This window comes from Gambusia affinis, linkage group LG13, assembly GCF_019740435.1.
Source record: "Gambusia affinis linkage group LG13, SWU_Gaff_1.0, whole genome shotgun sequence".
In the NCBI taxonomy this organism is placed as follows: domain Eukaryota; kingdom Metazoa; phylum Chordata; class Actinopteri; order Cyprinodontiformes; family Poeciliidae; genus Gambusia; species Gambusia affinis.
In genome coordinates, this window is record NC_057880.1 from 13,079,333 (window position 1) to 13,102,855 (window position 23,523).

The 23,523-nt window shown below is 40.7% G+C and overlaps 1 protein-coding gene across 5 annotated transcripts in view; it reads right to left on the reverse strand.

The window, feature by feature from the left end:
- zmiz1a (zinc finger, MIZ-type containing 1a) overlaps positions 1 to 23,523 on the reverse strand; it is a 119,432-nt gene that overhangs the window by 77,126 nt on the left and 18,783 nt on the right. For all 5 annotated transcript variants that reach the window (XR_006372658.1, XR_006372657.1, XM_044137394.1 and 2 more), the window contains exon 2: positions 11,034 to 11,140. The gene's annotated coding sequence lies outside the window, so the exon portion shown is untranslated. The remainder of the gene's footprint in view (positions 1 to 11,033; positions 11,141 to 23,523) is intronic.

The window sequence follows — 23,523 nt, forward strand, 5'->3', positions numbered from 1 at the left end:
TCAAAGATTTTTATAACAGAACTCATATTTATGTTCACTATTTGTATTTGACCCCAATTCCCTTTGAACATCTCAAATAGGAGTGGATCATCTTGCAAGGCAGTTTACGTAAACTCTTTAGTTCCTGCCGTCATGAGAGCAAAGAGCACATGTTTATGTTGGCTGAAATGAACTCTAAAAAGAACATTAATTGTTTTCTTGGTTTTTTTACTATTATTTTTACTATCAATTCATTTTTGAACCACTTCCCCCCACTAAGAGATTCCCTGGAGAATTGGGATCCAGGCTAGAGCACACATTTCCTTTTTGGCAATGGTTTATGAGGAAGCAAAGACTGGGAACAGCCAGTGGTTAACAAGGCCTGTAAAAATCACTAACCAACACAACAAGGTAGGTATTATACCTGTTAATTAGAGGCAAACAGCAGGCAACTTTGTTTTGTGAATGGGACACAGAGTAGGCTTGTTCTCTTGGTACACTTGGCTTGGGAGCAAACAAGAGCCTGGAGCAACCTGAATTGCGAGCTCAAGAGTATATTTGCATGCAACAAACTGTTAGCTGGGGTCAGTAGTGCACACGCACGCACACACACACGTACTGAGAAACCGGCTGCTCTCCTCACACAAAAGCTGCTTCCTCTTTGTTTCATCACGCAGGCTGGGCTTTGTTGGTGTGCGGAAATACCTCCAGAGGGAATGAAAATACTGGCAAGTCCCTGCAGCTCTTTCTGGAGCGAAACACGGGCAGCAGGGTCGGTCCTGCAGCTGCAAGATCACTCACAACGCGCATGCATGCCAAGTGCCTGTGTAGGCTCGGAGCTCCAGTTACGCACGGAGATAACCGTGTTAACCTAAAGAACATAAACACTGGGGTGTAGTTACAGGGCTATTGGGGAACTAGAAGAGCCAACACTGACAGAGCAGAAACTGAAGCTGGAGTAATGGTGTCAAGGAGGCTGCAAAATTACCATCAACGTCACTGCTAAGAAATTAGCCTAGGAAGAACTTGGCGACTTCACTTCTTAGATCTACTGACTTCTTGCCAGAATTTGGTAAAAGAGTTCAAGAGAAGGTCAGCAGAAGTTGAGATGTTTCAGGAATAGTAAATCACACTAAGCTGCATGTACTTGGGGACTCTGCTACTAATTCAACCAATACTGAGGCGCACACATTCACCCAACCTCAACAAAACTGGGACGCCAGAAAAAACATAAATTGAGTCCAAAAGAACCTTGGCTGTACCCAACTCCACCACGGCGCAGCCCAGTACCACACTTTTCTCTATTCATATTCCATTACCTCACTCCACGGACATCCGTACAAGCGAAAAACACGTGCTTGTAATCAGACGACAGCATTCTCCACTGATGACTAAAAATCAAAGACTTAACGATCTGCACTTAAGGCAAATATACTCCATATTTAGTAAGATTTCCAGACCTACAAAGTTGGTCGTCTGTGGAGGTAAAGATGATAAGTGATGAAAAGACACATTTTTGGAAGTATTTCAGCCCAACTCTTAACACAGATGGATTTTTAGTTTTGCAGTCTCACTTTGCTACCTACGCTCGTGTTCCATTGACCCAGGAAATTAAAAACGACTTGCTATTTTCGTCAAAAACTTCATGCCGATTGCACCTCCTACATAAATCTGAGCAGCTACAATATCTTTTTAGTACGATTACTACATGTTTGTTGGGAAAAATCCTACTTCTAAACACTGTGTGGAAGTCAAACGTTACAGCCTATTTCAGAATCTCCAAGACATAGTTGAAAGTTTGAACATATCAGTAAAAAGCTGAGAAAAATCATGGGAAAAAAGTTTCCAGACAGGAAATGCATACAGAGGCTGAGGCGCTTCGACAACAAAAGGCTTCTAGCGCTACATTTTGCACAATTTATGAAGTCTCTCTTTTTTTGGGTGTAAATGCTGCATTACCGTGGCTGTTTTAAGTCTGAACAAGACAAAGCACTTCGCAAAAGGCAAAGATCCAGCAAAGCACAAACGCCACATTCTTAGTAGTGGCTGCTAAGAAAGATGCAGCCAGAGCGAGTCTGGAGATCAGCACCATCCTTTAAAGGACACCTATATTACACATATTTATATCAATCTGTGGTAAATACTGATGTAGTGCTGTGTAACTGCAGATTTTGCTTGGCTGTACAATACCAATCAGCCTGTTAGGTGACACCAAGATGAAGATTAGTCATTATCAAGGCACTGCTTGAGGCCAGAGTTGCAGATAAGTATTCCTTGACTCAAATGTGCTCAACAGGTTGTTTTGTTCTTGCCCTACCCAACAAGGAGCGTCATTATACCAGCCCCCATGGTTATCAGGGGTGTGAGAGTCATGGGATGAAAGGATCTAATGTTTGAGGGTGATGAATTGTGGTTATCAGTTGCTACTTGTTAAACAACTAACAGCTGATTGAACTGTCAGATTGTTTCCAAATTAAGTTTCCTTTTACTTTTTTTTTTTTTTTTTTACAGTATTTTGTAGAGTTCTAATTAGTGAATATAAATAGTCTATAGACTCCTGTTATAATGTTCTTGGATGCAAAAAATATAAAAGACCAAGATAAATGTAGAGATTTTTTTTCAAGACAGGGTCTTACAAAGAGGCTAATACTACTACTAAAGAAGCTGTAGAATATTGTGTATAATTGAACATGTAAAAACAGTCCACGGAACTCTCCGTATATCTAGACAACGAAGTGGTTTGAAAAACAGAACATTTTTCCTTCAAAGAAAGCATGTGTCTCTTTGTGGGAGAACAAGTTATAGTCTTATGAAACCACATTAAAGTTTGGCTACTGTAAGATAGGTACGTTTGACACGAAAGCAACATGGCACATCAGCAAAAAACAATACAGCCAGAGTGAAATGTGGAGATGGCAACATCATGTTCTGGGGTTGATTTATTTCAGATGGAACTAGACTTTTGTCCGTCCTTCCAACCTCACAGTTCGGAATTAAATAAATATTAGAACTTAAATATTAGATTCTTGCAGGAAAAGCTGGCTAATTGAAGTTGTTATAAAACACAAATGTATGGGAAAAGTCCCCAAAGAAAGCAGAAGAAGAACGCATTTTAATATATGATGCAGATTATGGGCAATGGCCAGAGCCCACTTTCTGCTTTGCAGTCGTCTTTGGTTAAAAGCTTAACAAAAAAAAAAAAAATCAGGTTGTAAGCCACTTTCTTTCTTGTCAAGCTAATTTCCATTAAATCTTAACAAGTAAGCTGTGCAACATCCTGATTCCCCCAAAGTGCTAATTTTTCAGCAGAAACACTCCATCTTTTGACTAAACAGCTGAGTAAAACAGCACTGAGCAGATATCAGGGGGAAAGCAGATTCTAGATGTAGTGACAGAGGGGAAGAGCTTTCAAGACAGCTGCTTGAGTTTCTTTCTATGTCACTCTCGCTCAAACACGCACACACACACCCACACACACCCTGAACTCCCTCTTTCCTTTTTAGCCAGTGACAGCAGGCACCCAGTGATGACACGAGGAGTGTCTCTGGCAGCCTGTAAGGCAGCACTAAACAGACAGAAATATCTGTTCTGACAGACGGACAGACCGTCACCCAGTAAGACATGCATGCAGCTGTCACAGAGCGTACTGCACCTCTTCTCGCTGGATTTTTTATTTCTTATTTTAACTCTTCTCTCAACACCGAACACAGATTTAGTCATTCTTCTTCCTGTTGTATTGATTTTCCACTCCTACATTTACGAGACAGTGCCGAACATGGTTTATCTTATGGCTGGAGAGTGTTTGGACTGAGTTTCAGTGTCATGACCCCGACATTTGAACATACGAGCCATCCTACAGCTAATCAACATCTTTGCTGCTTTCATTTGTTTATTCATCTCTTACTTTCCTTTCAGGAGAGTCTGTTCTCAATTTCTCCGGCTGTTTAGCCTTTTCGTTCTCAGGCACAGCCGTTCCCAATTAGGAGGGTCAGAGAGCGGAATAACTCATTCACTGGTATCTGACTTTGGAAGATCCACAGCAATAAGAAACTCCTGCTATAAAACTGCCAGGTCTAAAACTTGTCCACAGACTCTGTTTGCATGTGCATCTGTGTGCATAAATCTGCACTGTGTCAACAGGTTGTCAGGAGACTCTGACATACATGTTTTACAACATGCGATTATGACAAACCTGCTTATGTTGTGATCGATGCAAAAGTGCAGTTTATAGACACTCATCTGAAAATATAAGTTATTGAGACAATAAAAAAAATCTCTCCTGATCAGTCAGGCGCACCCATGCACCAAAATCTGCACCCTATGAGAGAGAGCAGCTTTAATGGCTTTGTTTCAATGGTCCCTCCTGCATGCTGTAGAAGCTGGCGGCTGCAGTTTAAAAGGCACATCTGCAGGTATTGCATTTCAAGCAGAGAAACTCAAGCTGTGAGAAAGAACATATACACAAACATTGTCACAGACGGAGGAGTATTCAGACGGGTTGCCTCTTCGTCTCTTGTAAAAAAAAAAACTGCAGGTGTGAGCTTTTCTACATGGCACCAAGTCTGAAAACAACGGCACGACTGAGGAAGGTATGGTGACAATCTGTGTGTTGTTCGATAAAAATACTCACTTTAGTGAATTGATGGACAACATATGGTCAAGTGCACCATAGTGAGGACAGGACTGTAAAGAGAATGTGCTCATCAGTGAAGCCTCTCAGATAGGCACACCATACGGAGGCTGATTGCAAACCACCAGCCCATAGACCTACAACTGTTTTGTGCATGTGCAAAAATAAAAGGGAGTTTCTTACATCCTTTTGTCAAACCTAAATTAAATAAAAGGAAAAACAATTAACCTTTACCAATCAGTTGGAAGCTCATCTACCTACTTTGTGGTCAACTAACACTCTTTAGAGTATGCCTATAGTATCAGTAAGATGTTTAAAAATGAATTTTAAAATGTAGGAATTTCTAGAAGCAAAGCAGATTTTTCATAAATGTTCTGACACAGCTGTGGTTCACTCTGGCTTCCAGCGAGAGCGAGACTTTCAACAGATAACAGTAAGGCTAATCAGAGTACAAAGAAGTTGCTTGGTTTATTCCTTTTTCATCATTCAACTCTGTATGTTATCAAACAAGGTGGAAATATTCAAAGCCTTTTGGGAAGTATACAGTCAAAGCACAGACATTCCGACCTTGTAATGATGCTAGCTGCGCTAGCCATGTTAAATGCTTCCCTGAGATTTAAATTAAATAAAAAAAGCTAAAAATGCAAATTGGTAAATCCAATTTTTGTGTTTCAAAGTTTCGGTGACTTGGAAATATAAAAATATATGGGCCACTGAGTCAGAAAGTCACATCCAATTATTTGAAGAGAATTGGTTAAAATCAGTATTACAAAGACCTTAACAAAGGCAGATATTGAAAATCTTTGATAACAGTAATTGTTGTGTCAAGCTATGTGTACGCCAGTGTTTTCTTTTAGGTACAATTGTAGATTTTACTTAGAAATCATAAAAAATAGCATGACTTACCATGACTTACCAGGGTTCAACATTCTGCTGAACCCTGGTCCTATCTACAAGGTAAAAATTTGAATTTAAAGGTGTTTTTTATATTTTTCCCATATCTGGGATTTTGGGGTGTACTTAATTCTTACATTTATTGAATTATTTAATAAATCATAAGCACGTGGATAATGCAGTGTGTAGTTTTAGACACTTGAGCTCAGATTTGAATAATTTTAGAAACTGGTAAAGACCATATTTGACAATCAGAAGGAAATCTGATTTATACTGATGGGTGTTTTCTGGTCATGCATCTTTAACAACTAAGATTCCTGGTGATGTATCTAGATATGCATCAAATGAGCCATGAAACACATTTAACCTATATATTCCCAAAGCTTACAAGGCAGGACATTGGACTGGAGCAAAAGGATGCTTTCATGCAATTATATTTCCTTGGCAAACCTCCTCCCAACACAGACTCTTCAATAAGCAGCTCAGACAGAGAAATTTTCACAATTTTAATTAGTAAGCTCTCACAATAATGTCTCTGAGAGAATCAGGTCTATTTGTTACAGATGAGAGTAGAGTGGCATGGAGGATCATGGGTACTATCTCTCCCAAATCAGGGAAAGAAAGAGCAATCAGCAAAGCTTCAGATGGCATCCAACAGATTTAAGCTCCTTTCTTCAAGCACTGTTGCTGTGGTGCTCCCACACACATGTCACAGATGGACAAGAACATGTCTAATTGAGAAACATATGCATCACACTTACAGAGAATAATAATTCCCACATGTTTGTGGTTTTATTCAGTTCTCATCGTCCATTCACCATGAGTTGCAGGAGACCGATGGTGGCATTTTCCTGCACAATTTTTGAAATTATGCAGATGATGACACCGTGTTTCTTTTGTTTACATCTACTGGGTCGGAGCGTTCATGAACGTTATTTTTCAACCTCACACTACAATTACCACTCCTTCCTCTCCTCAACCTCCCGTCTTTCCCTCTCAGGGAGTCCTGCTTCGGCATTGGAGGAACGTCCTCGGCATTATGAGAAGCCATTAATGAGTGTTTGGCGTGGCATGTTGTGATGCGCGGCATATTACAGCCATTCATCAGAGTCAGGAGACACTTGACAGGCGGACAGCCAACAGGTTGTGTAATCATATAACACAGCCATGTCAGGCCTGCCACGGCTCCGTGTCCCATTCAGGCCTCTAATGTTGTTTTCCTCTGGGTAATTGACAATGCCAGACATAGAGACCCAGTGATGGATAACATAATGGACCCACTGGCACACAAAGATGGCGGCCGACTAGAATGATGTCATCTTCGAATATACAAGCACTTAGAAATATTCAGGATTTGTTATGACTCAGAATTTTTCCCCCTTTTTTAGGTGACATTTATTAGGATGACTTTGTACCTCGCATTGATCCTCATATTATTCGAGTTTAGCATATTTGCTTGTCAACAAAGGGCTTTGTAAGGAGCTAAAAAAAAACAAAAAAAAACCCAATTACTTCTGCCAGTTAATCAGTAGAATATTATGTTATATTTTTTGACATTTTTTGTCTTTATACCAACCACACTTACTGTAATATGCTCTTTTTCTAACCGTTGGGCTGTCCCGTTGCGGGTTTGCTTTTCTGGAACAGAGTTTGGCTTGTTGGTGGTGCATGTTACCCTCCATAGGGCTCCCTTTTGTCCCTGACCCTGTTTGCGGTTTTTCCGGACAGAAATTTTATGGAAAGTTATGGGAAAGGATTACTTTTGGTTAAGAAACCACAGGGTGTCATCGTTCCTTTTGCAGACAATGCAGTTCTGTTGGATTCAACGCTCACTGGAACCATTCATGAGAACAAATGAGAGTCAGCTCCTCTAAATCTGACGCTATGGATTCACAGATAGTAAAAAGTTGGTTGCTCCCTACAAGGTAAGGGTCTCCTCAAGTAAAACAGCTCAAGGCTCTCCATGGCTTGCTTAAAACTTAGAGTAGGATTGTGGAGAAGATGGATAGATGGATTTGGGCTCCTCTAGTCTGTCATAGTACAGGAAAAAACAAAGCCAAGAAGTGAAGCTCTTGATTTGGGTTTTCCACGAATGAGCTGGAGAGTGCTGTTACCCCTCTGATAGGATCTTGGATAATCAGGTGACAATGGATCAATGAGTCATTGGCAAACCATCCATCCAAAAGAACAGATGGATGGAAGGATGAACTTTCAAACAACAGAGATAGTTGTTTCTGCAAGTGAGAAAAGTGTTTGTTCAGCCAGCCAAAAAGCATGCCAATCATGGGCAAGAAGAATACTTTTTGAGATCATGTGGGTTGAATATAAAGTTGCTTAAGAAGAATGAAGCTAAACAAAAAGGAATGCCATTCTCATGGTCAAGTCAACAGCTTGAAACAATATGCTTTTACCAGATTTATATATATAAAAAAATATATCAGAGAAAACTATATTAAGATTCAAGATGAAAATGTCAGCGTTAGTCTGAGACAAAGCTTGGCCTTGGACAGAACTGAACCAGCATCTCTAACACAGTGTATTATTATTATTTGTCTCCTAATTACTGCAGTAGTCATTGCTTTGCAATAAATCATCCCTAACCTATAATGAATGCATCACATTAGAGTAAGTCACTTTTTGAATAAATCTTTGAGATAAATTGATTTGAGTTTATGCAATAATTATGCACACGGGTAAAAAAACAAAACAAAAGTTAAAGCGAGACTTTAGCAGCTTCAGAGTTCTGCAGAAACAACACAATGCAGAGAAACGTTTAGTTTTTAACTAGACAACTGCGTCAAAGAGGCAGGGGTGACCTCAAGGCAGGGTGAGACATTGTTAAAAAAGGAAAGTATCCTCACACAACCTGTTCTGCTCTGTCCCTAAGCTGGAAAGGAAAAGACAATGTTCTTTCTCATCCTCCCACTCCACACAGCTTTTTTACCTCTGGTTGTTTGTGAGAAATCCTTTGCAGCACACAATCCCCCCCAAAAAGGGCCGGTTTATAAAAGTGAAAAATGAGCTGCTAGATGAAAACCAGAATGAATCCAGCAGGGATAAAAATACACATCCTTGCCTTTTGAACATTCTCGCTGTTTCCCGAAGGTGGAGATAGGACACCTAAGGGAATCGTATGTTTGATCATGCTACCATTTTAAAACACTTGTCTTCATTTATGTCTGGATCTGGTTGGCTGTCAGAAAAATAATGACAGCACAATAATTGACAGGTGTTTATGTGAACAGGCCATGTGTCTTCATATTAGCTTAAACAAGTCCAGCTTTCTACTAATCAGAAACAATCTAAACTTCATTGATTACAAAAATTGTTCAGTTTCAAGAGCGGCTATATTTTAGTCTAGTTTGGCTAATAAAGTTAATGTTGTTATAAATATTAAGAGAATTCAGTCCAATGACAAGTGAAAAGGCTGAAAATTAGGATCCCGGTCAAATCATTTTTAAATGATTAGCACTCTCTTGTCTCTTTCACCAAACATTTCCCTCATAAACTCAAAAAGACGATCTGCCTCTGAGCTACCTCTGGCCTTTCATAAATCACAAGAGGTGGCAGCGATATCCTGCGCAGCTGTGGGCTTTCAGAAAAGATGCCGGCAGTGTAGGACAGGAGACGTGGTGCAGCGTGGGTGTTAGCACATTAAACCTTTGCCTCTCCATATTGTTCTTTTCACAACAATAAACACACTGCGCACAGCTTCAAAATTCTGTTATTGGGGCCTGCCATAGCATTACATAAGGAAGGGCAGTGACTGCCTTGCGAAACCAAACTACTGTTACACATGAGATTAGTTTGGCCATTTAAAACTAAGCTTACTGAAAATTTCAAAATAAAAGCCTCAATATTCCTCTCAGCGCACCTTAGGCGGTGGACTAATAATAGCCTTTAATATCTTTTTCTCTCAGGTGACAACACATTTTCACTATTGACTATACTTTAGCTAAGCTTAGCATTGTTGCTAATGTTTAGCATTGATGCTAATTTTTAGCATCAGAACGCAGGGTTCCAACCGACGGGCAAACTTTGGCAGGCCCCGTTTAAATTTCTTCAGAAATTTTCTAATCTTTCCTTCTTACACTTTATTGTCAGAGATTATTTCCGAGGGTTGTTTAAGTTGTTAGTTACGGCTGGATGGTCGCTGATCACCATATACAAGTCAGCCGATGCAGTGCTGCAACTGCCTCACTTGGCAACTCAGTCACACGGAGACAGCCAAAAGGCTTCTTATTTCCACTTTGGCATTTTTTGTGAACCTGACTTCAGTCTAAAACCAACTACCAAAGCCTATTTTTTGCTCAATAGCTGCAATTTTATGTTGGTCGCAGCTCAAGTAAGCCTTGCGGTCACATTTAAGAAGATGATTTGTTCTGATCTGTTTGTGTCCTTGGCTTTAAGAAATGTACTTAGGCCATCCAGACAATTTTAGACAGCTAATAAATTTTGGTTTCTCTAATGATTGTGTTTTTCATCCTGTCTGTCACTGAAAAATTAATAAGAGAGACTGCAATGTCCAGAGCGTCACAGATGAGTGACAGCACTAATGTAAACCAGCACTGCTAAAATGTACCGGTAGTGTGTTGTTCTACTGTAATCTATGGTAAAGTTCTGATGCTACTACTCAGATTGGAACTCTGTATCTGCAAATGCCTGATTTTAAATTACTCAAATCGCTATCTGAGACAAAAAAAAATTTTTTTAAATACTCAGAGTGAGACATTCCTAATAAATCATTTAATGTAACATTTTGCAGCTCCTTTATGTGCTTCACTGAAAATGATCTGGCTGTGAGTATTTGCCAGCCTGGTCATTCCTTATCTCAGATTTGTTTACATCATTGGTATTTGCTCATACACACACATACTCTGTTGGCGGGGGCAGACGTTCTCCAAACTGTGTCTCGGAATTAAGCTAGATTACCTGGCACCTTTATCTATTATCTTCATCATTCTTTCTTTTAAACACCTGAGAGTAATAACAAAAGAATAAGGACAAATAAAAAAGTACAGCTGCAGCTATTTGGCAAAGTTGGCCCAACAGTGGCCAACTTAAAATGAAAACCTTTTTAGTCTATGAAAATTAAGCAAAGTTATCATCTGAACCTACAGTAACATAAAACTTTATGTAGTCTAAGACTAAAATACTGTCACATGAATCTGACAGCCACAATAGTGCGGATTTATTTTCTTTCCCATATCTGGACAAGGTGGAAAGAAACTCTGAATCATTCCATCATGTTTCAGTTGATTTTTCCAAGTATTGACACTGGCCACAGGATTCTCAGTAGGGTCTGGCTGAATTTCTTTCCCTGCAGAGCCAAACAGGATTCTGCCCAGTTCCTCATAAACAGCAGCTGGAGTCTGCTACTCAGTTTCCAGTTTCTCCAAAGCCACCAGCACTGGACGGCCCAATCAAAACCAGCCCCGGTGCTCCCTCACTCTGCTTTCACAGAGTGCAGGACTGAAACAAGAAACGTCCACAATCAAAGATCCACAGAATAAAAGAAATATCCTTTTACCTGCGTGACCTCAGAGGCGCTTGTGCTGCAGCTGGCACCCCCTCCCTGTCCCGCCCTTCATGTATTCTCCCGCGCGGTCCGATGCTGACCTCTCCTTAAGAGGAGATCTGAGAGAAGAGGAAGACAGAGGAGAAGGTTGTTAAATTTCCCCTTAATGGAATGCCGGGGAGAACCTGGTTCAGACAGAGGACAAATGTATCACAGAGAAACACACCACGGTGTTGAAAAATGTATGAAGGAAGCCATGAGGGAGTTTGCTATACTGCCCCATTTACTCTACCTCCTAACCCTGCTGGAGAGTCAATGAACCAAAGAACAACTGCACCACCAATCACACGCCCTGTGCAGCCTATATACTGCAGCAAACCTGTTCCAACACCCCAATCCCCCCCAATGCACAGGAACAATGTCCTTCCCAAAGGTTATCAGCAGTCTGGTGCTTGGTCAGCCCCTCATCCTGAGTCCATTACACACACAGAGTGGTGAGATTCCTTGCCTTAATACACCCCTCTTAGTCTCTTCTCACTGCTTCACTGCCTCCTTTAACTCCTCATACAAATCCAGCATAGGCCAAGAACACACACACCCTGGTTTCTGGGATTAGCCAATCAGAGCATTTTCTGTGCGTTCGCATATATCTCAGCTTTGCTGTAAAAACGACAGCATTTGGCTTGATTATTACACATCTAATTCATTTATTTAACTTGAAGTCCCAGGAACAAATACACAATAAATAAAATACAAGTTATTCAAGAAGATGAGGAGAACAGAAAGGTAATGATTTGTACAGGTGTATTAAAAAAAAAATCAGAAAATATGTCAAACTGGAATCATTTGTTAGGTTAAAAGCACATTTTGAAAATAACCTTTAAGCAGGTAATAAACATACTTTCCATTAAGCCCAATAAATGTTTTTTTTTTTTTTTTGTCTGATCTAATATTCTAATCCTAAATGCCATGTTTTTATTAGTGTAAACAGACAATCTCCATAATTGACAGAAATAATGGCTTTAAAACATGAGTCTGTGTGTAATTAAACTACATAATTTGTTTCACTTAGTAAATTGACTTAATGAAAATGATGAACTGTAAATAATATTAAAATTTCCTAAACGGGTCTGTATTTGCACTGTGAGAAATACTGTCTCGTTTCTTGAAGTTGGCTTTTGCTCCATCCTGCCCGTCATTTCATACTTCATAAGAAATAAAATGCAGAAGTCCTCATAAGTCCCTCTCACTGCAGAATTTATTAATGTTGCAGTGACACCCACTTATAGTATCAATTGCAAGCAGTGCCTTTTGGCACCTCCAGGTGAAATGTTATTTATTTGAAAATCAATTTCTAAAGAAGTTTAGCTCCCTCTGTTTCATTTGTTTGTTAGATTTACCTTGCAACAGCAATTTTATAGCCAAATAATGCTTTTAAAATTCTAAAATGGGCCAAAGTCACACTCAACAGCTCAATATATGGCACTGACTGACAACACTTTGTTACATGAGGATTTTTTAAAAAAATATATATTTTGGGTATTGCAAAAAACAAGATGTTAATAAACTTTACCATACCACAACTATAAATGCTGCTGAAGTTATCATCCACTTCACAGCTTCTTATTGGTGATAAGCCCAAGGGCAATTCAGCTGCTTTTTAAGAAATCTAGAATATACGTAATCATTTCTGGCCCAAAACCTAAAATCTTCTGGTCATATCTATAAATTGTTAAATCACTATACACTCAACTGAGATTTATTGCAAAAACTATAATGCCACATTTGTTGGCTGCTATACTCCAAGTGTTATGAATTCAAGTCCAACAATTTCTAATTACGTAAAATAAACGATAAATCCAAATCACATGACTAGAACACAATCACATAGACGGGTTAGATTTTATGGACCAGTCTAATCTGATCCTAAATGTGTGTAATTTAGATTATAGAGCCATTATGGTAAGAGTTGTGGATGTAAGACAATCCAGCCAACTGCACCAATCTTTCCTCCTCAGGAACCAAACAAAGACATTAAAATCTGCAAACATTTCACAATCTACGCTGTGCATGTAGGTAATATTTGTGTTTAATATAGAAACTGTTAGATAAATTAGGTAGATCTGTATGATTGTGAGAAATTTATGAAGGAATACAATATTATAAATGAAGCGGATTAAAATTGAAAGATTTTAGAATTATGCAACTTAAGCTCCACATACATCACAAAGCTAAACCAAGTTAGAAATTGGTGTTTTGTCTTGTTATTGGGCTGACAAGACAAAATGTTCCTTTATGTTCTGAAGGTTATAGCAACTGACAGCAACAAGTCCCGCAGGAGGATGCAACATTTGTCTTTCTGTTTCACCTACAAGTAGGAAACAAACTTTCTTTTGCTCAGCCTGACTTCTTATCAGAGTTTCCAGCACTGAACTATAAAAAAAAAAGTTAATAATTTGTCTAACTGAAACTGTGGAAAAAATTAAGAGGGTAGAAATTAGCATTAAGCTAAAATTCTGTGAAATGCACAGATAAAATGATCAAAAGTGACATAATTTGCTTTGTTCTCTGAACTATATCTCTCTCTCATCTGCTGATATTCAGAAAAGAACAAGGATATTGCTTAGAAAGAAGGAGCGTGCAGAGAAAACCGAGCGGCCCCTCCGTACAACACAACACCTGCTCGCTCATTTAATCCACGAGAAGAAGGCAACACACTGAAGAACATAATGTGGGAAGAGGGGGTTGACTTTGGACGGAGGCCAAAAAACCAAGAGGACATGAGGGGTGGGGGAGAAAACCATAAATACGCAGGGAGGCGAGCAGGTGCTGCAGACAAATGTGATTTACAGCTTCTAAGTCTCATACACTGCTGACAGGTAAGCCTATTAGGTTGATATTACACAGCTATAACACACACACCGGCGGACCCTTTTAAAAGCATTTGTGTACTCGGTGTGCAAGGGTGACCTGTTAAAGAGAGATTATATCGAGTTGTTAAGGCAGCCGTACGTTAACTTTCTTATTGTTTTGTTTTGTTTTTCATTTTTATTTAAGATTATCTTAGTCAGCAGCAGTGAAACATAATCCCGTTTTATTACAGGTCAGATAGAATTGAAGGTTAAAAGAAGAGTATATTAATGTTTTTTTTCCTCATACTCAAAGTCTTTTAAAAAGCAAACAGAAAAGTGAATACTTCGACTGCGACCCTTTTTTTTTTTTTTCTTTTTTGCATATTGGAAACTGCCAGGGAGCAATCACCCTGGAATGCAAACATTTATGAGAAACTAAATGCGCTAGAACAGCGAGATTCGCAATCGAATTTCACTTGTAATGCTGCATGAGAGACAACCAGACTAGAGGAAAATTGCTACCACTTGAGCAGCTCGCTACAGATGGTGTTGAGAGCAACACGGCACAAAGCAATACGTTCCTTAATAACGTGATGAATGTCGCAGTGAAAGGCTCCGCAGTAGCTTCTGCATACTCAAACTCTCTTTTTTTTTTCCTTTACACCTCCTGTCAGAAGTGCAAACTCTTTCATCCTGGATATAAGAGTCTGCAGTAAGAAATCCTCAAAGAGACTAATCGTGTTAAATGAGGTTTGTGTCTGTAGCCGTGACTTCTGAGCCTGTGTGCAGCAACGTCGGCTGGGGGTTGTAACGGATACTACAATTTTTCGTCACCCCTTAAAATCTGAGCTAACTCTCTGCAAAAGCCAGGAGATCTCTATTTTACGACGCCGATTGGGTTTTTACACTTGACCAGGGTTAGGTAAGATTAACAAATTTTCTGCGCAAAGCCTTTAAAGTGATGCGTATGATAAAGCCAAAGTTTGTCTGAGAAAAGCCCTTAACGCTGTGACGTTTACTTTAGCTTTCTGCGGGGAATCCTCCTCTCTAGTGGCTACTCATTGACAAGCCTACTAATGTGTGCACATGTGTACATAAACACACCTTATCATCTGGGGCAGAGGAAGCAGGAGGGCTATAAAGGCCGACCTCATCCCCTTAAAAACAGGCTGCACTGTCCCTGGGTGTCTTAACACAACTCATCAACTGTTAAACCAGAGAGAGAAAGGCCGAGCAGTAAAAATCAATGCCCCCAGCACAGCAAACGCCCATCAATTATGCTTGGCGGAGGAGGAAAAAGCAAGAATTTGCAATAGACAAGAAGCAAACCGAAGGAAAAGGAGGAAGGCGAGGATGAAGTCCATGTTAAGTTAAAAGCAACGGGCGAGTGCGCTGCCCGGGATTGATTACCTTTATGCAAATAAAAGAACATGGCAACCGGAGAATGCAATTTTCAGCAGCAGCAGCAGCAGCAGAGGCTTCGAAATCGATCGAAGCCAAGAGAGAAGCCATTTTCCTCCAGCCAAGATAAAACACTTTGCTATGAGCTGTCAGATACTTATCAGGAGGAAATTAGCAAAGGAATGCCATTTTCCCCAAACAAGCTGGTCAAGTGTTTGTCGCAGTGTTTCACTTCTTTCACTCACACCCAAAATTCCTCCTTCTCTCCTGCGTGACGATGATTAGTGAAGAAAACGCTTGAGGATAGCATTCATTTTCCACAAGCTTTAAAGTGGTGCTTTACTGTGAAATGGTTAGAAACGAATGCCGTTTTTAATATTTTGTACAAAAGAATAATCCAAAAACAGAACACACTTGTTTTTAGCCACCTTCAGTCGAATAAACCTGAACACAACCCAGTGCAACCAACTGCCTTCAGGCTTTTCCCAAACTTTGAACTTCTCATGGAGAAATGTTTAGTCTGACATGCGAAAACAGAAAGAAGATAAGGAAAGACAGGTGTTAGCCATCTAATATGTCTTAGACTGAGTTGGGGTTTTAAAATAAATAAATAAATAAATAACTCAGCCTATAGACATGCAAGTCTGGTAGAGACATACACAACAACACAAAAAGTTGTGTTGGACTAGCTTATAAAATTCTTAAAAATCAAGACTGTGTTTGTAAAGCAAAAAAAAAAAGAATACTTTTCCAAGACTCTGTAATAAAGAGTACAGGCATCCATTCGGCATGAGCAGTAACAACTTGTTGTTTGAAACATAGAGGATGAGGTCTCTCTTTCGCCTTGGCTCCAGGGATTGACCCCGCAGCCTCCCAGCACCCGCACGTATGCACTGACGCAAGTCTGTGCTCAATCTGCGAGCCTGATCTCACCAAAACAATATTTGAGTTTTTGGCCTGCAGTCTTTGTTACTGGCTGAAAAGAGAGGAGGGGAAAGAAAGAAAAAAAAATAAAAGAAAAAGAAAGCACACAAAGAACAGAGCACAAAGTGATGTCAAAGCAGGCAGTGGCCCACACAAGACAGCCTTGTCGGGAGAGAGAGGGAGGAGGGCAGCACGGCGTCAACATCAACACCGCTTCTACAGTCATCGCTCAGCAGGTAATTATGATAACAACGTGTTCCCTAGGCAGCCTCTCTCTGATTTAGTTTCCAGGCACTTACCCTTCCTAAAATCTCCCCTCGATAACATCTGATATGATTACAAAGTCGAGATCCTTTTCAAGGAGCACCCACTTATGTGCCTCTAATTTTGTGTATGCTAACCTTCCCCCTCGTGACTACTCTGTGATGTTTCTGGTCTTGTTTTGTATGCTTAGTTAAGATGTTGCGCGGTTTGGATTGTCGCATCATCTTTGGAGAATGCCATGACATCAACAGGCCTCACCTACAAACCCCATCTGTTACTGAAAGCGCAGCCGCCTCCGATTGTAAACACAGTGTGCGCCACGTGGGGGGAAAACTCGTTATTTCATTGTGCCTCAACGTCCAGGTTCACCGGCGGGAGTCCGGCCCTGAAATGAGTCGGCCAGAATTGACCCTGTGATTACCTCCGCGGCACGGCTTTTTCCTCCGATTGTCATCCTTAAAACAGCCAAAGCTGCTCTGTAACAGAACTGGGCTGTTGACATACTGAAGACATTTAAGATAATCCCAGCGATGTCTCTGTGTTTTCCAAGATTACATCTTCAAAGGGGAAATGCACCCGCCAGCCTCTACTTGAAAGGGAGAGAAACGCAGTGGGTCCTTGTTCTGACGGAGGGGGTGGAATAGCTGAAGAATGCAATCATGGTTTTGGAGTGGAAGAAGGCCTGTCCTGGCTAGCTAAGCTGGCAGGAGGGTGAGAGGACAGGAAGGGGTGGAGGTGGAGAATAATCAGACCTGCAGAGAAAACACACCTGCTGGATGGGACAAAGCAGAAAAACTCTCACCTGTGTGACCAGCCACAGGCTGTAAATCACTAAACCCGCCTGCGACCAGGTTCTGCCTCTTCCATTGTTTGCAAGTTGAAACTTTGATGTTAAATACTAAACCAAGACTCTTTTGATCAGTCGGTTGCTTCCTATCCAGTCAGATTCAAATTTGTTAACTTGCAATATTTTAGAGAAAACTCTCTCTCCCTCTGTCTCTATCTATATATATGTCTGTACTGTATATATATATATGGATGGATGGATGGATGGATGGATGGATGGATGGATGGATGGATGGATGGATGGATGGATGGATGGATGGATGGATGGATGGATGGATGGATGGATGGATGGATGGATGGATGGATGGATAGATGGATAGATAGATAGATAGATAGATAGATAGATAGATAGATAGATAGATAGATAGATAGATAGATAGATAGATAGATAGATAGATAGATAGATAGATAGATAGATAGATAGATAGATATATCTATAGATATATAGATATATCTATATCTATATATATATATATATGCTTTATTTTTATTTTTTTTCTTTGATCTCAGGAAAGAAAAATCTGCTGAGAGGGAATAACTTTTACATTCTTAGCCAAACAGGATAGCTTAACAAGGTTCTTCTATTTACATTCCTAAAGTTAAAAAAAAGGATACTAGATTCTAGACAGAGGCATCTCTGCAACTAATCATCTAATCAGTTAGGAGAGAAGAGAAGATCATTTCCTAACTGGTGCATCTACAATATTTGTTGTTCTTCTGATTTCAATTGGAGTAATTCGATCGTGGTAGCCTTTTTATTTTTTAGTTTTTGTTTGAAATCTTTGTACAAAAATGCTTAAAATCTGTGCTATTTTTACTCAAGGCTTTTAGCATGTGATAGTGGTCTAAATCCAATTGGTATTTTATATCAACAGAAAGCCTGTATTTTAAGCTGCTGCAGATAGTTTTCTGACACAATAGACACTGAGACATCAACAATATAGAAGCTAAAAACATTGATAAAATGTACACTTAATTATTGCAAAATCTTTGGGTCTAGACCTTTAATGTGCCTGTGTTTATGAAAGTGTCAATATAGAGATAATAACTCATGTTAATCTAGTTGTAAGTGTGATTGTGATATTATGTTAAGGCGAGATTTGTCCTTTATTGTCAACTTGTTCTGTCATTGTCGGACTTGCGTGCTGTAACTCCAGTGATAGTGACTTCGTCACTCCTCTGTGGCCTCCAGGTCCCTGCATCCATACTTTATGCTTTAGATCGCTACAAACCATTTCCAAACACCCTGTGTTTATGCTCATGTATCTATCTGGAGAACAAGCGTAAAATGTTTTTGATCAGCTGTGTCATATCCAAATGACTTGTGAAGTATTAGATGAAAGCAAGAAAAGCACAAGAAAGAAATTGTGACTCATATCTGCACAAATGTCAGCTGTGACGTCCACCGTGGCAGTGAGGCCTGCTAATGACTCAGGGAAGCGTTGGCTAACGTGGCTCTGACGGACATCAACATCGCTTCGTCTGGGCGTGCTGACCGGCACAGCCACGGAGCTCCTGCTAATTATAGGCAGTGAGTGTTTTTCACACTGTCCATGAGTGGGAGCTGCGAGGAACACAGAACCCATAATAGTTCCTACTACCAAGGCAGAAATTGGGTGTTTGTGCCTTGTTTCAGCTCAAGATGACATCATTAGTGAGTCAAAAGACCAGAGCCCCCTCCGACGAGGGATCAGAAACCACAGGATGAGGTCTGTCCAGTATCACAGGGAACTCTGTACAACATGAGAGGGTTAAAAAAAAACAAGCAAACAAAGAGGCACAAGTCACTTAACCACTACAGGGTTATTTATGAGCTTCAGAGGAAAGGAAGACAGGGCAAAACAAATTTGTCATCTGCAGGAGGCAGTGAGTGAGTCCACCAGTCTGCTGAATCATAATTGAGTGTCAGAGAGAAGAACTTATTTTAGAATGAGCAGCGATGAACAGCAGTGCGATCAGCACTGGCCACGGTGTTTTTGCTCTGGGTGAGCTCTGCGACGGGCCCCTCCTTGTCCCTCCAGCCTCACTGGCCACGGTTGAAAAATTAATGCAGCAAACTGACAACACTTAGGGCCTCCCTCCCTCCTTCCTCATGTACCAAACAGGATCAATTACCAAAGCAGGGCTCCACTCAGCAGCGCTGAAGAAACAAGAGGCACTCTCCATCACAGCTGTGCAACTGTTTCTGTGTGCGTGTGTGTGTGCATATATGTGCGTGTGCTGGTGTGTTTGTGTGTGTGTGTGTGTGTGTGTGAGGTTCAGGCCAGCTTATGATGAGCAGAAAGAGGAGGAGGTGGTAATAGTCTGTTTGCTTCTCTCTAATGACAGCAGCAGAGTGGATTAGCGAGCCGCCTAACCCATCAGCATCACTCCGCCCAGTAAGTGACAGAGCATGTAAATAACCAGTTATGGCCACCAGCAGGAGAAAAAAAGAGAGAAGATGGAGAAAGTGAGACTAATATAAAGAGAGAAGGAGAGAGAGAGAGAGAGAGAGAGAGAGAGAGAGAGAGAGAGAGAGAAATGAATGGGCCGTGTGAAATAGTGCATGTGCCTTCATTTGTATGCAGGTGGAGATTTCAAGGAGTTCCATTTCTACAACATCAGCCAAGTTATTCAAATGCAGCACATCTGACTGAAGAGGATAACATAAAGAAAGGCATCAGCAGAAATGGCAGCAGGCAGTAATCCCCTGGCCTGGGCCACTTGTGTTTGCCACGCAGACAGGCAACACTGTCAGCCGCTGCGCCCATACAAGCCTTATCAGTGACAGCCACGGGGCTATTCTAATAACCCTGCTGAGGCTCTGAGCTGCTGGGACAGACAGGGCGACAAGTAGACAGACAGGAGGACACTACCTGGGAAAAGATGGGCCTGAGAACCAGGTGTTGGCCGGTCACTGTTTGCTTTTTCTCATGTCTTTTTGACATGCTGACAATTTCATCTAAAAGGTACTGCAAAGGTAACACAGAGATGCACCAGGAGAGACGTTGGTGAGCAGAGTCAGAATTATAAACCTGATTTCCTTACATTGCTGGACAGATGAGCTCTGTCAGACCTTTCTCAAACAGCTCTACAGCAGAAACGCTGTCTCTAGCCACATCTGAGCTTGACTACTGCCACACAAGTGATGTCCAACCTCCAATGTGGCTGAATTATAACAATCCTGCAAAGATAAGCCAGAATTTTGGATGTTCTAACGCACAGAATTGTGACAAACATCCAAAAGAATAAGAAATCAGGAAGGAGGCAAAAAAAAATTATTATTGTTTTGTACACCACTGCATATGGCATCAGAAAAGTTAGAAAATATATTTTAAACATAGTTCCTTTACCTTCTTAGATTACAGGCTTTAGAGAGGAATCAGATTTGATTCAAACTGGCATTGGCAACACAAAGCTTGACAAAAACCACACATTCGAAATCGTCAACAAATATTTGATCCAAGTATCTCGACGACCGACCCTACAAGTGTGCACTTTTTTCCATATCTGTGACATTGTTCTCCAAAACCCAAGGGTTGCTGCTCAACTCTCCCACAAGGAGAGTATCCATCTCCAGTTTCATCACCGATGTACAAAAAGGTCAATCAGACAGCTCCCAGGCTCTTCTTTGTGATTTATGCTTTTGTGTGTTCACATTCATCTCCATCTGTAAATCTAATCACTCTGCTTCACGGCTGCGATGCCCAGAGCTTTCAGGACAGAAGCCTACGGGATGCAGCTTATGTCAATACACCAAATGTTGACATAAGATGGGTAACAAGTGCTGCCTCACTTCTCTGACAAGACATGACCACACGAGGTCAGATAAGAAGAATTTCTGTTGTTTCTTTCCATTGACAATCGCCGCTTATTGCTATCTTTTCATGCCTGGATCTTGATAGTTGTGTCATATCTCCAGGGTTATTTTTTCTTAGCTCCTCTTAAGAGGCTGCAGTCTGTGAAAAGGACAAAAAAAAAGCAACCAGAGTGCTGCAGGGCTTCATTTGTAGTCAATAAATAACTCAAGTATTGACACCAGTAAGTGAGGGTGTCACTCAGATGATGCAAAAACAGAGCAGCGTTCCTATAGAAGTGCTTCAAGGCATTCTCTGTGTCTATGCAAGGCATAGTCATTACCTTGGCTTAAGAAAGCCTCCACAGCCACTCGAAGATGAGAGATGTAAAAACATCGACTCTTGCCTTGTCTCGAAGCATTTGCAGCAGAAGAGGCTGGACGCTTTGCTCGGTGGCTGCCACAAGCAGTACAAGGACTTATTCTGGACTCCTGTGTGGAGCTGCAACGCCGTTTTCTGGGAAGATTCCCCGTGCAAAGGCCTGATGGGAACCTTGGTGATGATACAGCGCACCCCGCGGGCCTGTCAGCTCGTCTTTAGCCTGCTTGAATCTGCAGTCGGCTCTGGAGAATTTCCAGTGCCGCACAGACTCGCGCTGAAACGCAGGCTGGCACGACTCTCCAGCATCACTTCAAGTACTTAGTACTTCAACATCATGAGCTCATGTCAGAAAGTTCAATGTAAACACAGACTGAAGTCGGTCTGGCTTACATATTAAATATTCTGACGTACGTAGAGAGTGGGAAGTTTCAGGTAGGAATGACCCAATCAGGATTGTTGGTTCTCCATAAGGATGTTTTTGAAAATTCAAAATCCCAGTTCAGGTACTTTGTTCAAATTAATGCCATATGTGCTTGAAAACACCTCCGCTTTAAAGTGCAGTAAAACAGCACGTACAATATATCATGGTCTAATTTAGCAATATTTTCTGCCCACTTACACCAGCCACAAATGGTTTTCAGCAACATGTGCGATCTATTTTTTTTTTTCTTGACAGCAACAGATATTTTGTTCTAACAGCAGTTTATACATAACACACCCTCTTTTTTCCTACAGATACTGTTTCAAATTTGAGTAGTTCTATGAACTTCTAGGCTAATGCTAGCAATGATGACAGAAAACAAATTTTGTGAGTTTTATGTTGGTGAGAATTTGAGGGACGATTATTTAATTTGGACTGATGTTTATTACTAAAGTCCTTTTCCAAACTATCTTAACAGACTAAACACATGTTTAATCAAAATTAAGTTCTTCTCTAATTCATGAAGTTTGTCTCTAAATAGGCAGTTACAAATAAAGGTACAGAAAATTACCTTTAATAACTTTTTTTTTTTTTCTCTGTGTTGTCCTGCAACAGACTGGCGACCTGTCCAGGATGAACCCCGCCTCTCGCCCGGAACGTTAGCTGGAGATAGACACCATCACCCTTCCCTTCCCAGGTGTAAGAAAATGAATGGATGGATGGATGGAGCTGTTTTCTCACTTTTTGGGTTGATCATTCCCTCTGCTCTTTTCCTGTTTCCAGCCAACAAAGTGATGAGGATTATTCCTGATGCCTGGAATCACATCCGGACATCCCTGATTTCAGGATTGTTGGATTAAAGGTCTGAAAACTTTTCCTTTACGTGACAAATAAAGCATCACTGACACTATCACTAAAACATAAATCAATCCATGTTAATATGCACAATAAGCAACCCTTAAATGAAGAGAGTTTTTTTTTTCTTTTAAATCAATGCAGCATCCTAAATTCCTTTGACAGATATTATCAACTCAAGATTTTTTAAGATGGTGACCGATTTTTTTTTTTTATGTGCCACCAAAATGCAAGAGGAGGACTTTTAATAATTGATGGTGCTGGAGCGGGAAGATAACCGCTCTCCTCCTGTTATCAATCATTAATGGAGTTTCCATCAAAAACACTTCAGCCCCTCAAGTATCAAATCTCTCTTGAAGGTGGAGGAGCCACATTCAAAACATCTCACTTAATCGAAGGGCATACAATGTGCTCTGCGTTTCCCCCTTCATTTTTGCTTGGGCAAATTAGGATAATAACGTCGCAAATTGCCAAATTGTTCACGGTGCGAGTGTAAAAGTGGGTATTTTAGCCGAGGTCCACGTGTGAGTGATGAGGGTTAATGGGAAAATACTAAATGTTTAAATGGCGGTGGGAGGGACAGCCGGCCAACCTGGCGCTTTGCTTTCTTTTGCTCTTTGATGCGTGTATGCAGAACTGTTTAAAGCCTCCTTTGTTTATCTTGCTCGCTCTTTAAACCAGCAGGGCCCGTCTGGTCAAAGTCACACAGGACATGATGTGCTTCGGCAACACTAATAAATTACACCGCTAACCTTTAAAACGACGTCGCTCTTACTTACACA